Source organism: Lithobates pipiens, unplaced genomic scaffold, assembly GCF_037356315.1.
Source record: "Lithobates pipiens isolate NorthernLeopardFrog02 unplaced genomic scaffold, aLitPip1_a1.2 Scaffold_16, whole genome shotgun sequence".
NCBI lineage: Eukaryota > Metazoa > Chordata > Amphibia > Anura > Ranidae > Lithobates > Lithobates pipiens.
In genome coordinates this window covers 591,948,585-591,964,402 of record NW_027507748.1, presented here as the reverse complement: position 1 = coordinate 591,964,402, position 15,818 = coordinate 591,948,585, and positions in this window count along the sequence as shown.

The following is a 15,818-nucleotide window of genomic DNA, read 5'->3' as shown; positions in this document are numbered from 1 at the left end:
TGAGGCGCCCAGACCATGAGAGGGTTGGATACTGAATCCGATTGTTTTCAAAGAAACTTTCTATTTTCCGAAGTAAGTCTGAGTGGGTCTCCGGGTCCTTCAGGAGAGACTCATTCAGCCGCCACCAGGACTGACCGCGCGATTCCTGTTGTAGCTTCAGCATCAAGGAAATCGGGGCATGATCGGACAAAGCTATATGTCCGATTCGAGTGTCAGAGACCAGTGGTAGGGCATTGTGGGCAACTAAGGACATATCTATACGCGAGGAGCCATGAACGGCCAAGAAGAACGTACAGTCCCTCTCCTGCGGGTGGAGGGTACGCCACACGTGTGTCAGCCGGTGGGAGTGGAATAATTCTCTTATGTGGGTACGTGTTCTTACAGATAGGGCAGAAGCGCCCGTCGATGAGTCTCTGTGAGGGTCCAGGGTAAGGTTGAAGTCTCCCCCAACAATCGAAGTACCTTCCGAGTATGCAGCCAGGGCATCCAGACATGCATCCAGGGCTGGCAGTTGGTCCACATTCGGCATGTATAGATTAGCAAGAGTAAAGGTTTGCGAGTGGAGTGTACCCTTAAGGAAGAGATACCTCCCTTCACTATCGGTTCGGATGTCTAACAGTCGCCACGGCAAGTTTTTAGCAAGGAGGATGCACACTCTCCTCGATTTTTAAATAGAGGAGGTACTATGGTAGGCTATAGGGAAATGTTTACTGTAGAGCCGCGGTATTTGATCTGCCCTGAAATGAGTCTCCTGGAGGAAGGCCACCTGGGGCCTCATCCGCCACAATTCTGTTAAGCAGCTGGATCTTTTTTCAGGTATATTCAGCCCTTTTACGTTCCAGGAAACCAGTTTCAGGGCCATGCCGACCGCTGTACCTGTTCGGTGGTCACCACCAGAGTCCGAGAAAAAGGGGGGAGCCCAAGTACAAGGGAAGGGTAGGTAAGGAAGGAAGGGTAGTAGAGAGTGGGGGGAAGCCCCAAACTAGTGGGAAGAGGGGCGAGGGTAGGGGTAAGGATGGGTCGGGGAAATTCTAATGCTCCTATCGGAGTGAACCTGCCGGTTAAGGCAGCGAGGCCTAGTGGGGGAAGAGGTAGGGCACTGCAGAGGGAGGAACTTGTCAGTGCAGTACCCCTCCAGCAGCCCAGGGTCAATGCAGCCTCAAGCGGGCCTGCATGGGGTTTCTTCGGCATCTCAACAGCAGTTCAAAACTTCAGTCTGCATAGAACAGTTAATAACATTAAAACAATGTAAGATTATATAACCATAATAAACCTTTTAACTCAGTTTGTATATAGCCTTGTACCACCCAGGTACCAACCCACCTCCCCCCTCCTCATATCTCCCTCCCCTTCAAAAGGAGGAAGAAGGAGAAAAAAAAGGGAGGGGAGTCCTCCCACCCAGCTTGGTGGCATGTGACAGGACCACGGGTCTCGTGGCTACTCAGGTTGGCATCCTGTCTCCCTCAGAGGCCTCCGGGAGGACAACCAATCCGTAATGCCTCTGTCTCTAGGTGTCAAGAAGGGGGGTAGGAATGTCTCCAGGGAGCATCCGGGTAGTGTGGCAAGTCATCCCATAGTAGTTTCTGGCTCACCCAAGATGTCCTAGGGGGCCTGTAGGCAGACAGTAACTCACAGCCTTACACAGCTTTCTCCAGCTCAGGCCCTCATCCAGGTGATAGTTAGTTCAGGCCCGCTGTCCCCGTTTCCCTCCCCCCCTAGGACCAGGGATGGTGAACTCTGTGAGAGGTGGCTCTGGGTGTCTCTGAGGCATAACAATTAACTAAAGTCCATAAACTCCAGGTGTCAAGATGGGTGAGGAAACTCTACTCACTCAGGGTTCGTGGTCTTGAGGCGCCTGCGATCTCCGGCGTTGGGATCGACGGATTCGTCTCGACCTCTGGGGTCTGGCCGGTGGGTTGTTCGCAGAGGCCCCAGTACTTTGGGGAACAAGAAATGTCAACCAGTCAGGGATAGAGACCGGGGGTAGACCCAGTGATTCCAAGAAAGACGGAACCTCCGAGGGGTGTCGAAGTGCATAGGGCCTACCATTTTTGCGCACTATGAGATGAAATGGGTGACCCCACTTGTAGGGGATTCTCTGTTCATTCAGTTTCTCCAGGAGAGGCCACAGGCAGTGTCGCATCTGAAAGGTTCTCCGGGAGACATCTGGCAGTAGGGTGGTCTGGGCTCCGTCAAATTCTATGCTGCCTTTGCGCCATGCTGCCTGTAGGACATCCTCCTTCACTTAGTAGTTGTGAAGACAGCACAGAACGTCACGTGGCCTGTTCTCAGTGGGGCTTCTAGGTCCCAGTGTCCTGTGAACTCTGTCAATGGCAATCTCCGTGTCAGCAGAGCGGTCCAGACAAGTGTTAAAGATGGCCGTGACTGTAGCTTTAAGGTCAGCCTGACCAGTAGCTTCGGGCAAGTCTCTGATCCTAATATTGCGTCTGCAGTTGCGATTTTCAAGGTCATACACTAATAGTTGTAGTTGTGCAACTCTGTCTGTGAGGGTATCTTGTGCGTCTTTCAGGCCTGCAACATCAGTGTTCAGAGAAGTCACATCAGTCACTAATGTAGCCACCCGTGCGTTCGTGGCCGAAACCTCCTGTTTGACCCCTGCTATTTCATTTCTGAGGGTCATTTCAATCCTGGCCACCATGCAGCTAAAGTCCTCTTTAGTGGGGAGGTTCTGGAGTAGGGCCCACACGGTTCTGTCCCCCAGAAGTGCTGTTGGGTGGAGCAGTTGCGTGTCCCTCTGGGTACCTGAGGCGAATGCAGGCTGGCTGTGCGGCTCTGGGGTGAGGGATCCACCGCGGGAGGGCCCCTGTGAGAGCTTATCTTTAAATCAGGAAATGGTTTATTTTTTTCACATAACATTTTTTTATCCAATATAGAAAATGTATACAAACAAAACAGTACAAAAATTCAATGAAGTCACATTACTAGCTTCAAATGGAGTCTACAGTAATCGGATACAACCTATGAAACAGCCTGGGATGAATAGACCAGGAACAAAATGTGTGAGTAGGACGAAGCGTTATTAGGTGGAGGGTCTCTTTTTCATTTTCACCTCCCCCTCCCTCCCTCTCTGACACAACCAAGGATAGGAGATAGCTTAGAAATTTGCTCCTGGTCAGAATTACGAGCGTATCCTGAAGTGGTGTAGTTAGTGACAACAGAAAAAAAAAAAAAAAAAACACAAGAGGGAAAAGAGTGGGGGGTAGAGTAGAAGTTCAAGTCAAAGGCAATGTTTTTGACCACTAGAGGGGGAGGGGAATAGGTTGAGATAATATGGGAAGGAGGACAAGATAGGGAACAAGGAGAAAAAGAGATGAGATGGAGGAGAGAGAAGATAAGGGAAGTAGTGGGGGGAGGGGGGAGAGATGAGCTTGGTCTAGATGGGTAGAAGCAGGATTTGATGGGGTGAGGGGAGGGGATGTGGGGCGAGAGGGGGTGTTTGCAGGTCAGCCTCATGTGGATCTGGTCCCCAATTCCTCCCATATACTCTAAATTACTAAAGGGCCCAAAGCCGTTTTTGCAGGTTAGCCCTATGGAGCGTATTGACGGTAATGGTTGGTTGTTGTAAAATGAATCCAACATGCCCAAATGAGTGGGACTTTATGCATCCTTTCTTGAGAGATATGTATCAATTCTTTCAAATTTTTTATTTTTGAGACTCTCCCCAGCCATTCCCTGACCGTCGGAGCGTTTTTAGATCGCCAATGCTTAGGTATGCAGAGTTTAGCCTCGTTTACCATGTACACGGCTAGAGATTTGTAGTAATTCTTTTTTGCTAATGATGTGTGGTGTAGGAGGAACTGGGCAGGAGTATAGTCTAGGGTGAATGTAGTGACATGGGTAATGAGGCTATGAACCTCTTTCCAGAAGGGATGAATTTTTTCACAGTCCCACCAAATGTGGAGCATAGTATCCTCCATCTTCTCACATCTCCAGCACATATTAGAGATGGTAGTGGAGAATTTGTGAAGGCGGGATGGAGTTCTATACCATCTAGTTATTTATTTGTAGCAATTCTCTTGAATGGCAACATTCAGTGAGCACTTGTGACCATATTCGTATACGGTATTCCATTCCTGTTCGATTAGAGGTGTGAGAGGTCTTGATCATGGTTGTCCTCTTCCGAAAGGAGGGTGTATAAGAGGGATAAAATATCCCTATGTGGCGTTTTGCGGTGGCAGAGGGATTCGAAGGGTGTGAGTTGTCTCTTCCACTTGGTTTGGTGAGTATGGGTGCCGAATTTGTCTATAGATCCAAAAGGGAAAAGAGGCGGTCCTAGTGATGGTGTTTACTTTCTCTAGAGGGATAAGGGTCCCACCAAAGAAAAACTGGAGGGCTAGTACATCTTCAAAAGGCCATTCCTGGTGTAGAAAATGCTGGGATTCGCCCGGAGGGAATGCAGGGTTTCCTCTCAGTGTGGTTAAGGGGCCTGGAATAGGTGCAAGTGACCCAGAATGTTAAGCTTTCTTGAATGCCAGGAGAGAGGGGTAAATGAGCAGATGGGATGAGATGGTTGGTGGCCAATGCTTGTGAGGTAGCCATGGAAGTAGGTGTAAGGGTTTGGGCGTAAAGGAGTTGTCAAGGTGTACCCAATTTGTTTTTTAGAGTGTGGATATTCCAATCTGCGATTCTGGCAAGATGGCACGCTGTGTAATACCTGCATAAATCTGATAGCCCAATACCCCCTTTTGTTCTGTGCAATGTGAGGCGGGAGTATTTAATACATGGTGGGGAACTCTTCCATATAAAAGCGGAGCAGGCTTTCTGATAGATCACAAAAAAACTCAGTGGTAGATGTATCAGTACAGATTGAATTAAATAGAGAATGCGCAGGAGAATGATCATTTTGATTAGGGCTGATCGGCCAAACCATGAAACATTCAGTCTCATTCAGACTGCGGACATACTGTACGAGATTACCAGAGAATGCGGACATACTGCACAAGATTACCAGACTGCGGACATACTGCATGAGATTACCAGACTGTGGACATACTGCACAAGATTACCAGAGACTGCAGACATACTGCACGAGATTACCAGAGACTGCGGACATACTGCACGCCATTACCAGACTGCAAACATACTGCATGAGATTACCAGAGACTGCGGACTTACTGCATGAGATTACCAGAGACTGCGGACATACTGCATGAGATTACCCATGAATTGGGGCCCCGATGACAGCTTTGCAGAGTGCACAGAGGACACAGGAGGCTGTATTCACCCACTAGCCAGCAGAGAGGGGGCGGGGCTGGGAGAACCACTGACGCTCTAACCCCACCCCATGTAGCCTGTATGCTCAGAACAAAGCAGCTGTAGTGGGAGCCAGTGATCGGAGTGGGCGCGTCAGTGGAGCTCTGGCCCTGTCTCCACCCCGGACCTCTGTATTCCCCAGCCAGTATAGAGGGGCAGGGCTGGGAGATCCACTGACGTGCCCACTCCGATCACTGCTCTAACTACAGCTGCTCTGGTCTGAGCATACAGGCTACATGGGGCGGGTCAGTGCGCCAGTGGAGCTCCCGGCCCCGCCCCCTCTCTGCTGGCTAGATCAGGAATACAGCCTCTCATGTCCTCTGTGCCCTCTGCAAAGTCGTCATCAGGGCCCAAATTCACGGGTAGCGTGGGCCCCCCTACAAAGGTTGGGCCCAGGGCAGGTGCCCCGTTTTCCCTGCACTAAAAATGGCCCTGATTGAGACAATTGTATGTTTTCACTGCACGTTTTTGGAATTTAGAGTAATGCTTGCAGTAAATTGATTGTGCACACCTGTTTTCCAAACAATGTTGTCATATATATAGTGTGTGTAGACTGCATTCCTTTGTGGTATTCATAAACCACAAACTATTGTGTGAAGCGCGTCTACCCTTTTTTGTCCTTTCCCTGCCTATCAGTATTGTTTTCATGGATTTGTGACACAGATATGAAGCCGTTTTTTGCATGGTATGAGAGTGTAGCCATCAAGGTTTTTTATAACTGAAAGCTAGTTTGAAGATCTTCAAAGGTCCTAAAGGAACAGTTTGTAAATATACCGTATGTCTCAAGTGAGTGACACAATTGTGTCCATCTCCATCCGCAGCTTATCTTTAGCACCCATTCATTTGGGTACATAAAAATATAAATTATGGGTGCGCATGCGCGAGGGTTCCAAGATGGCCGCCTAAGCCGGGAGCTCCGCGCCACGCCGTCTCTCCAGCACTGCTAGCGGGCCACCCAGCCAAGCTACCATTTCTACGCGCTGTGCATCGGACCCCACATACATTGGGGATCACCCGGAGACCGAATCGTTGACCCGGAACGAGCGTAGGCCTCGTAGAGGCCGAATCCCATTTCCGCGGGGTGTACCAAGATGGCCGCCGGACTTTAAGCACTCGTGCACTCGTGCTGAGAAGTTCTCACCGCACCGGAGGGCTCAAAAACTGCATCTAAAGGTACACTTCAATCCCTTCCACAATAAGCGCCCCTTGTATGCTTAAAACGGGGGCCAGGAGGAACTTACACGGGGAGTTTAACTCCACCACTCCATCAGGGAGTCACAAGATGGCCACCGCAGCGGCCACTGCCACTCAGCCCTCACCACAACATCTAGAGCTGACTCCAGACCACAGATCAGTCATAGCTCCGGCTATCCTCCACTTCACATCAGGACCTCACAGCATGGGGACTCCCTCCCCCACTTCTACAGAATTGCTACTCAATCAAGCTTTTGGAGACCAGGCCCTCTCCCCGGCGGTCCCCCCTGCTTTACCCACCCCCAGCCCTCAGGGCCCAGTTACAGATATGACTCAGTCATCCATGGAAGAACTATTTCTCAAGTTCTCAACACTCCTAGGTAGATAGGGGTCTAGCGGCTAACGCTGCAGCCATCACGGGCGAAATCAGGGCTGATTTGCAGAACATAGGATCCAGGATGGATGCTATGGAAGACAAAATTGAACAAACAGTAGCCATCTCCCATCAAAACACCGGGCTCATTCAAACTCTGCAAGATCAATTGGATACAGCATTCTCACGCATTGACGACCTGGAAAATAGGTCAAGGAGACTGAACTTTAGAATTAGAGGCCTACCAGAATCCATTACAGATGTTTCCACGGCAACTCAAGATTTGATCCGAGCTCTGTTCCCCAATATCCCAGCAGCCCGCCTGGAACTAGACAGAGTCCACAGAGCTATGGGAACCCCCAGGAAGGACGGGTCTCCCAGGGACATCATCAAACTAGCAAAATTAATACACGAACAGGGATTGGCAGATGTCTGGAGAGAACTAAACCCCACCAAACGAGACTATACTCACTTTTCACACCCCCACAATTCTTACGCCAGAATTGACCACCTATTAGTGAAATCTTCAGTTATCCCTGCCATACTTCGATCAAAATTATTGACTCCTCCCTTTCGGATCACTCATTAGTTGTCATGACCATCCGTTCGCAATACAATAGATCGGGCCAGAGGCAATGGAGGCTGAACGAGTCCATCCTATCAGATCCTGTCCGAGTCTCTTTGCTATCTGACTCCCTTAAGGAATACTTTCAATTTAACGACGGAGATGATGTATCGGCGGAAACACTTTGGGCGGCTCATAAAGCCTTTATTAGGGGGGAACTCATCAGATTATCATCAGCCATTAAAAAGGAGAGAGAGGCAGCAATTAAAAAACTAGAGAACGACTACGTGTCCCTAAAAACCAGGCATAAACAAGACCCGACCCTTAATTTACTCCCTCAATTGGACAGGACCAGGCTCGAACTGAACCTAGCTCTGACAGCTAAAGCCGAAAAACAAATGAGATGGTCGCAAAATAGATTCTATACACAAGGTGATAAGATGGACTCTATGTTGGCCAATAAATTGTCTCCCAGACTCAAAACACAGGCTCTACCAAAGATTATAATCCCTGGACAAGGCCCCACAGCTAACCCTACAAAGATACTGGGTGAATTCACAGAATTTTACAATAAACTTTACTCACCATCCCCAGCCCCTGCTGATCACTCTATAGACGCTTTCCTAAACGACCTTCTTAAACGCAGCACTTATAACTGTCATCCCAAAACCTGATAAAAACCCAGAAGAGGTTGGGAATTACCGCCCAATCTCTTTAATTAACTGTGACATTAAAATACTAACCAAAATCCTCGCCACCCGGTTGGCAGAATTCATTAATGCGTATGTACACAAGGATCAGGTGGGTTTCATTCCTGGTAGACAAGGCCCAGATCAGATAAGGAGAACCATAGATATTATGTTCATTCTCCAAACAAACTGGGTGGGAGGACCCCAACAATCGGGTATGCTTCTCTCGCTTGACCTACAGAAGGCCTTTGACTCGGTCTCCTGGCCTTATATTTTTGCTATCCTCCGCAAATGGGGCTTTGGAAAATGCTTTACTGGCCTAATATAGGCCCTATACTCAACCCCTACAGCGAGAATCCGAATCCAGGGCTTCTACTCCAAACCCATTGCCATAAGACAAGGAACTAGGCAAGGATGCCCATTGTCCCCTTTAATTTTTGTGATGGCAATCGAGACCCTTGCTATAGCTATTAGACAAAACCAAGACATAAAAGGGGTGGTATGCGGATCTCGTGTTCACAAGTGTGCCCTATTTACGGACGATATCATGCTTTACATCACTTCTCCCATAACTTCCTTGCCCAATCTAAACGCCATGCTAGATTCCTTCTCCAAGATGTCAGGTCTTCAAGTGAACTACAGTAAATCCCAGGCTCTCAACGTCTCTCTAACTCCCTCCACTGTCGAACTTTTAAAGCAGAACTTCAATTTCCAATGGAGCGAATCCTCCATCAGATACCTAGGTATAAACCTCACAGCTATGATAGAGACTTTATACAGTCATAACTATCCCCCGATGTATCGTAAACTAGAAGCAGATTTACAGAATTGGTCCCATCTTCCCATATCATGGCTAGGCAGGATACACGCTATCAAAATCACTCTATTACCCAGATTACTTTATTTGTTTAGATCCCTGCCAATCCCCATTCGTAAGGATCACCTCTCAACCTTCCAAAACAAAATCCTAAAATTCATTTGGGGTAAGAAAGGTTATAGACTAGCCCGCAATACCCTCTTCGCTCATAGGAAGAGGGGTGGTTTAGGCCTCCCACATTTATTCCGCTATTACCAAGCAGCTAGGCTAACACAGTTATCCGTAATTTACTCAAAATATGAGAAGCCGGACTGGATCCATATTGAGAATCAGGCAGCCCCCACTTTTACCCTAGACTTTTTACTATGGACCCCCCAGAAAAATAGACCCGCTATCTTGTCCCCAACTCTCTCCCACTCATTTAAACTATGGGATTCCCTGCGCTACTCTGCCTCCTTGGTCTCAGCAATTAAACCTTTAACTCATATTTTCAATAATCCTCGCTTCCCTCCAGGATACAATGTACTTGCCTTCAAATGGTGGGTTGATAAGGGTCTTTACAGGATAGGACACTTTTTCACAGCCACAGGACCTATCACCTTGCAATTTTGTATTAAGAAACTAAGCCTTCCTAAGACCGAAATTTTTCGGTTCCATCAGATTCAACATTTTCTACACTCCCTTTGCAAAGGTAACTCAAACCCCCCGCTCTTTACAGAATACGAACTTTGGTGCGGTCATGCCATGGACCAAAAGGGGGAGATCTCCTTAGTCTACACGTCTCTCACCACCCCCAAAACAAAGGCACCCTACATGGTCGCCTTGGAAACTGACTTCTCTTTCCAATGGTCATTGGATAAATGGCACTCAATAGGGACTAGATCCTTTCGGGGTCTGCTCAACACAAACCTTATGGAAGCAGGGACAAAAGTACTAACCAGATGGTATTACACGCCAGTCAGAGTTGCACACATGTTCCCAAAAGCCAGTCCGCTCTGTTTCCGGGGCTGCATGCTTACGGGGACGATGTCACACATCTGGTGGGAATGCCCAAGAATCCGCCCCTTCTGTAAGAAAGTTTTTCACCTGATTGAAAGATTGATTGGTGCCAAGGTTCCCAGGTCTCCCACGGTGGCTCTCCTTAATGATCCAATTCCCCATCTCTCTAAACCCTCCAGCAGGTTGACCCAATTTGTACTGCTGGGAGCAAAAATCTCCATAGCCAGGAATTGGAAGGAACCAGGGGTTTCTTTTACAGTAGTTAAGAAAAATATTTCCTGGATCATGTCTCAGGAGAGGCTCGCCAGTATGCTGGAGGACACGTCTGATAGGTTCGTAGCCACCTGGGAGCCCTGGGCCCGAGTAATGGGCCTGACCAACTTCCCATATGTATGAACTTCTCTTATTAAACCTGACGCAAGTAGTGACGCTCTCACCACCCCTACCCCCCTTTATCTCCCTCCTCTTCCTTTGTCTTTATCTTTCCCTTTTCTTTCTTCTTGTTCGCATATGTTCTTTTGGTTTCCATACTATGGACTAAGGCTAGTCCGGAAAGGTATAAAAGTTTCTATAAATGTCTCTTAGGCAATGTTTGTTGGTTGACACAAAGAGTCTGCTGCGATTTGCTCTGGTTTGCTTCTCCCAACAGAGGAGCCTTAGAACGGCCCATGGGCTGACCGGCTGGTAAAACAGGAGTTCTCTGGTATGTGATGGACAACTTCCTTTCACTTATCTCCTTTTATGTTCATAATTTGTGGGCGCCTATTGCCCCCGACACAGTGTGATCCCAATTGGGGTGTCGGGGGTGCTAGGTGGCATCCCGTCTATATTTTTTATATCACTCCCAATTGTCATGTCAATCCATACCAGACACAGTGAGCTCCTTTCCCTGTCATCTTCATTTGCTTTTAATAATACAGATGCCTTACAATTCGCAGTGTGCCCTCTCCGGCTTATGCTGTTTGCCTGTACAGTTTGACATGTTTACCACGTTCTTCATATATATGTGAGACGACATGTTGTCGCTGTCTATTGTATGGATTTTATTTTTCTTTGATACAAATAAAAATTTTTTGAAAGTAAAAATATAAATTGTTGCAGTTTTCTTTTGGATAAAGCTGGGAATAGTTACAGTTGGTGTCAAACGTTTTTATATTTGTCTTCACTGAGGAGATTTTACCTTACTTCCGGATGTAATTGTAAATTACATTGTCATACGCCATTCGTGATGGTCACCATATGAAATACTATTATATGAAAACACATAATATTAAAAAAGATCTAACCGTAATAATTTAAATAAGTAATCAAAACATGTTTGCCACTCTTTACGCGAGTGATGATACTTTTGATTGCACTCGTGCTGAATCCCTTCTCTCAACTACTACTTTGCTTTCTCTTTCGTCTCTACAATGCAAATATCTCGAGAAACCAATTAAAACTGAGGAGGTTTTGCTGGCTATAAAATCTGTAAAAACCCATAAACACCCAGGCACTGACGGGTTCTCAGACACGTTTTACTGATCTTCTAGCCCCTGTACTCGTTAGTAACTACATTTAACGCCATCCTTGCCAGTAGCACATTTCATTCTTAAACACTGACAGCTGCCATCTCTGTGCTTCCAAAACCCCAGACTGATGACTCCTCTTGATCAAACTATCGACCCATATCCTTCCTCAACCTAGACATCAAACTGTTAGCTAAAATCCTAGCCACTAGACTTAACCATACCATTGGCACCCTAATACATAAAGACCAAGTGTGATTAATCCCAATTCGTCAGGCAGGGGACAACATCCACTGTGCTATTCTCTTGACTTGTTTAGCCCACAATCGCAAAACTCCCTTATACCTCTTGTCTTTAGATATTAGAAAGGCTTTTGACAAGGTTTCCTGGGCTTGCTTACGATTCATACTAAGGCGATGGGGATTTGGCTCTCAGTTTCTTTCCTGGATCTCTGCATTGTATGCCGTCCCCACAGCCTTTGTTTGTTATATTGGCCACACGTTGGAGTTTATGATCAAAAGAGGTACACAACAGGACTGTCCGCTCTTATAGTAGGTGAGGTTAAAAAAAGACACATGTCCATCAAGTCCAACCTATGTGTGTGATTATATGTCGGGATTACGTTGTATATCCCTGTATATTGTGGTCATTCAGGTTTTTTGAATAAATGCTCTGTATCTCCCTGTGTGCATAACCCTCTTATAGCTCACTGACACTGGCTATTATAGTGTTTCTAATTCATGTTTAGTTCATACTTGGACCAATGTTTGCCTATACTTTACCTTATACCTTCAAATATAATTGTTTGAATAAAAAAAAACGATTGAAGCTAAATGTTGGTTGTGGATGTGCAATGATAAGGTAGTACTGATAGGCAGCACTAACAGGCGGCACTGGTGGGCACTGATAGGTGGCACTGGTGGGCACTAAAAGGTGGTATTGATGGGTGGCACAGATGGGCACTGACAGGCGGCACTAAAGGGTGGCACTGAAGGGCATTGCCAGGTGGCACTGAAGGGCACTAATAGGGGGCACTGATATGTGGCACTGATAACTGGCACTGATGGGCACTGATAGGTGGCAGTGATGGGCACTAATGGGTGGCAATGATGGACACTAGTAGGTGACACTGATGAGGCATTGATTGGCATCACTGGTGGGTATTTATATGTGGCACTCATGGGCATTGATGGCACTGATTTATTGGCACTGATATACACTGTTGGGTACTGATTGGTGGCACTGATATACACTGTGGGAACTGGCAGATGGCACTGGCAGGTGGCACTGGCAGGCGGCACTGGTGGCCACAGATGAGGTGGCTGTGCCTCTTCCTCTTCAGGACTGATGTCCCTTTCACAGGCCAGGCTGTCAGCGTGAGGAGAAAAAAGTGATTGCCAATCTTCTGTCTTTATCACGTGATCAGCTGTCATTAGCTTTCAGTGGAGACTATGGTCATTATCATTATCATTGTCACCATGTAAAAGACAATAAAATTTAAAACAGTATTTACCAAAGAGAAAAAGCTAATATTTATGATACGCAGTCCTTCAACAAAACTGAATATCATGAAGTTAAGTTCACATTTATACAGTCTTGTAAGGTGGCCATTATCTTTTTTTTTTTTTTTTTTTTGTTTACAAACGATTTTTATTATTTGTAAGGTCAGAGTATAAAACAGTTAAGCGAAGGTACAGGTATAAAAGCATATGATAATAACAATAAATGTAGTACAGGAATATAACAAGGATTATGGTTAAATGAATAATAGAAAAAAATCTGTAAATTTGCACATTGTTGTAATGTTGGCTATATATAAGTGGTAGAGGTGGGAAGGGTTATATAGCGATTGATACTTGCATGTTGCGGTGGGGGGGTGGAAGATAGTAAAAAGCTGAGCCTAGGTTCACCTTTTCTCACCCTATATCTCCCATTCTCTCTTAAATTAAAAGAGCGGTATCCCATGGCATCCACTTCTTTTGGTAAAGGGGCATTGAGTCGTATAGCATGTGGTGAATTCTTTCTGAAAGTTTGATGTTCATCATGCGGTTAAGGATTTGTGGCCAAGGTACCGTAGTGGAGCACCAATTAAAGGCTATGGCCCAATGTATTGTGCTTAGGAATGTATGGATTAGGGTAATGTTGTTCTTTGGGATATCTTGTAAAGGGAAGAATAGGAGACATATTTGGGGCGTAAGAGAGAGCTTTTTACCGGCTATTTTTTCTATAACTTTGCTGGCCTTATGCCAAGTATTTTTTATGTGAGGGCAATCCCAGTAGATATGTAATAGGGTTCCCTGGGAGGGGCAACCCCTAAAGCAAAGAGGAGAAATTGAGGGATAGAAAGTGTTAAGTTTGGCAGGTGTAAGGTACCATCTATGTAACAATTTGATGGAAGATTCTCTAATTGAGGTTGTTTTTGTGCATTTATGTAGGTTTGTAAGGATAGAGTCCCACTGCTCAGAAGTATATGTGGTATTTAGATCAGATTCCCACTGTAGCATGGGGAGTGTTTTCTCAGGCATATTGGACTCGTTTAAGCACTTATAAATCTTGGAGATTATGCCCCTATCTCGAGGGAAGGAAATGCAAATTTGCTCGAATTGTGTGTAAGGGGGGTGGAGTGTGAGTGAATAAAATTTCTGATAGAAGTGTTTTATATTGGTATAGTTCTCTAATTCCGAGGGTGGGAGATCATATCTTATTTGTAGACTAGTGAAGGTGAGAAATGAGTTATTGTGAGAGAGTGATTTTAGGTGCGTTAGATTATGTAGCTTAGGTGGCCATTATCTAATATACCTTTGTCCAGGATTGGTATGGAGGTTTAATGTAAACCACAATATAAACTATCCACCTAGGTAAGTGAGAAATGTAAGGTTATGTACACTTTGAATATCTAATTGTGTGTAAGGAAATAAAACAAAATAATTTTTTCCTGTACAAGATTGTATGACTGAAGTGACCACAGCTGCACCACATTTACCAAGTGAAAATTATTTTCCTGAAATAATCTTTATGTATTTAGAAATTGGAGGGAGGTGAATTGATAATTCCCTTCAGCATTTCCGTTCATTTCAGGAGCAGTTGCTCACCACTACAGTGATGCATTACAATATTGCAGCTTTGGAGTCTTGGGTTCACTTGTAACTTTTTCTCTGTCAGTATGTAATTTTATATATTGTCTTCAGGCTTCCTCAGGTTTCTTTCCACAGTAAAAAGAAAAAAAAAACGTATTGGCAGGCCTGAATCAGCATTCTGACAATTCTGAAATGTTTCAGAATTCCTGGGCTGACCAGACACAAGATTCTATACATACAAAAACCCCTAAAATAACAGAATAAATTACATGCTGTACATCTATGTGTTTCCCGTTTAAAGTGGAGCTACACCCAAAAGGTGAAGTTCCGTCTTAAGGCCTTCTTGCCCGCTCCTGGGTATGAAATGGAGCTCTTGGGGAAGAGGGGGGTAGGGGGAGCGGGTACCCGATTTTGACAGGTACTCACTCCCACTTCCGCTCTGACTACCTAGGTGATCGGAAGCTGAAGTTCTCCTCTTACCCTCCCTCTTGCAGTCATCTGGGACACATAACAGGTCCCAGAAGACTGTGGGACCATTCACAATGCGCAGCATCGCTCATGCATGTGCATTGGGCACCCAGTTGTGAAGCTGCAAGCTGTCACAGCCAGAAGCCCATAGTTAAAATGCCAGCACCGGGAACAGAGGATACAAGATAAAAAAGCTTGGGCTGCACATACTGCTAGATCATGGGATAGGTAAGTGGCTGTTTATTAAAAGTCAGCAGCTACAATTTTTGTAGCTGCTGCCTTTTAATTCTCACACAGGAGCCTGGAGCTCCTCTTTAATATAAAATAATGATACTGAACTGAATCCCTATTGCTATCACTGTTTTATTCTGGGGTCTGGGGGAATCCTTCAAATATTGTCTATGTCCTGGGGATCCCCTGATACCAATAATTATACTCACAGGCTATTGCACATTACTATGGTCAAAAAGGAGCAAAAAAAAAAAAGATTAAACAATGTAACCTACCTATCATATTTGACAATAAATCAACATTATTTTCAGTAAAATGAACTACAAACAGTAACAAATGTGGTGTTCCCTAACAGTAGTTGGTGAAAAAAAAGCATTCTTTCATTGATGGTCAATGTAAAATTATCCTTTTTACAATGGTGGTCAGTATAAATGGGAAATCAATTCCAAATTGCTGAAAGCTTTTTGAACCCCTAGCAACTTAGCAGGAATCCTAGGATGTCACAGAACCCTGGTAGAGAAAGGTTGTTCTAGAGCTGATCGTTAGTCCCATTTGGTGTGGCTGGTAGGTTAATCTGCATCTACCAGTGCATGCACTAAAGTGTGTCAGTGGGACATTATACA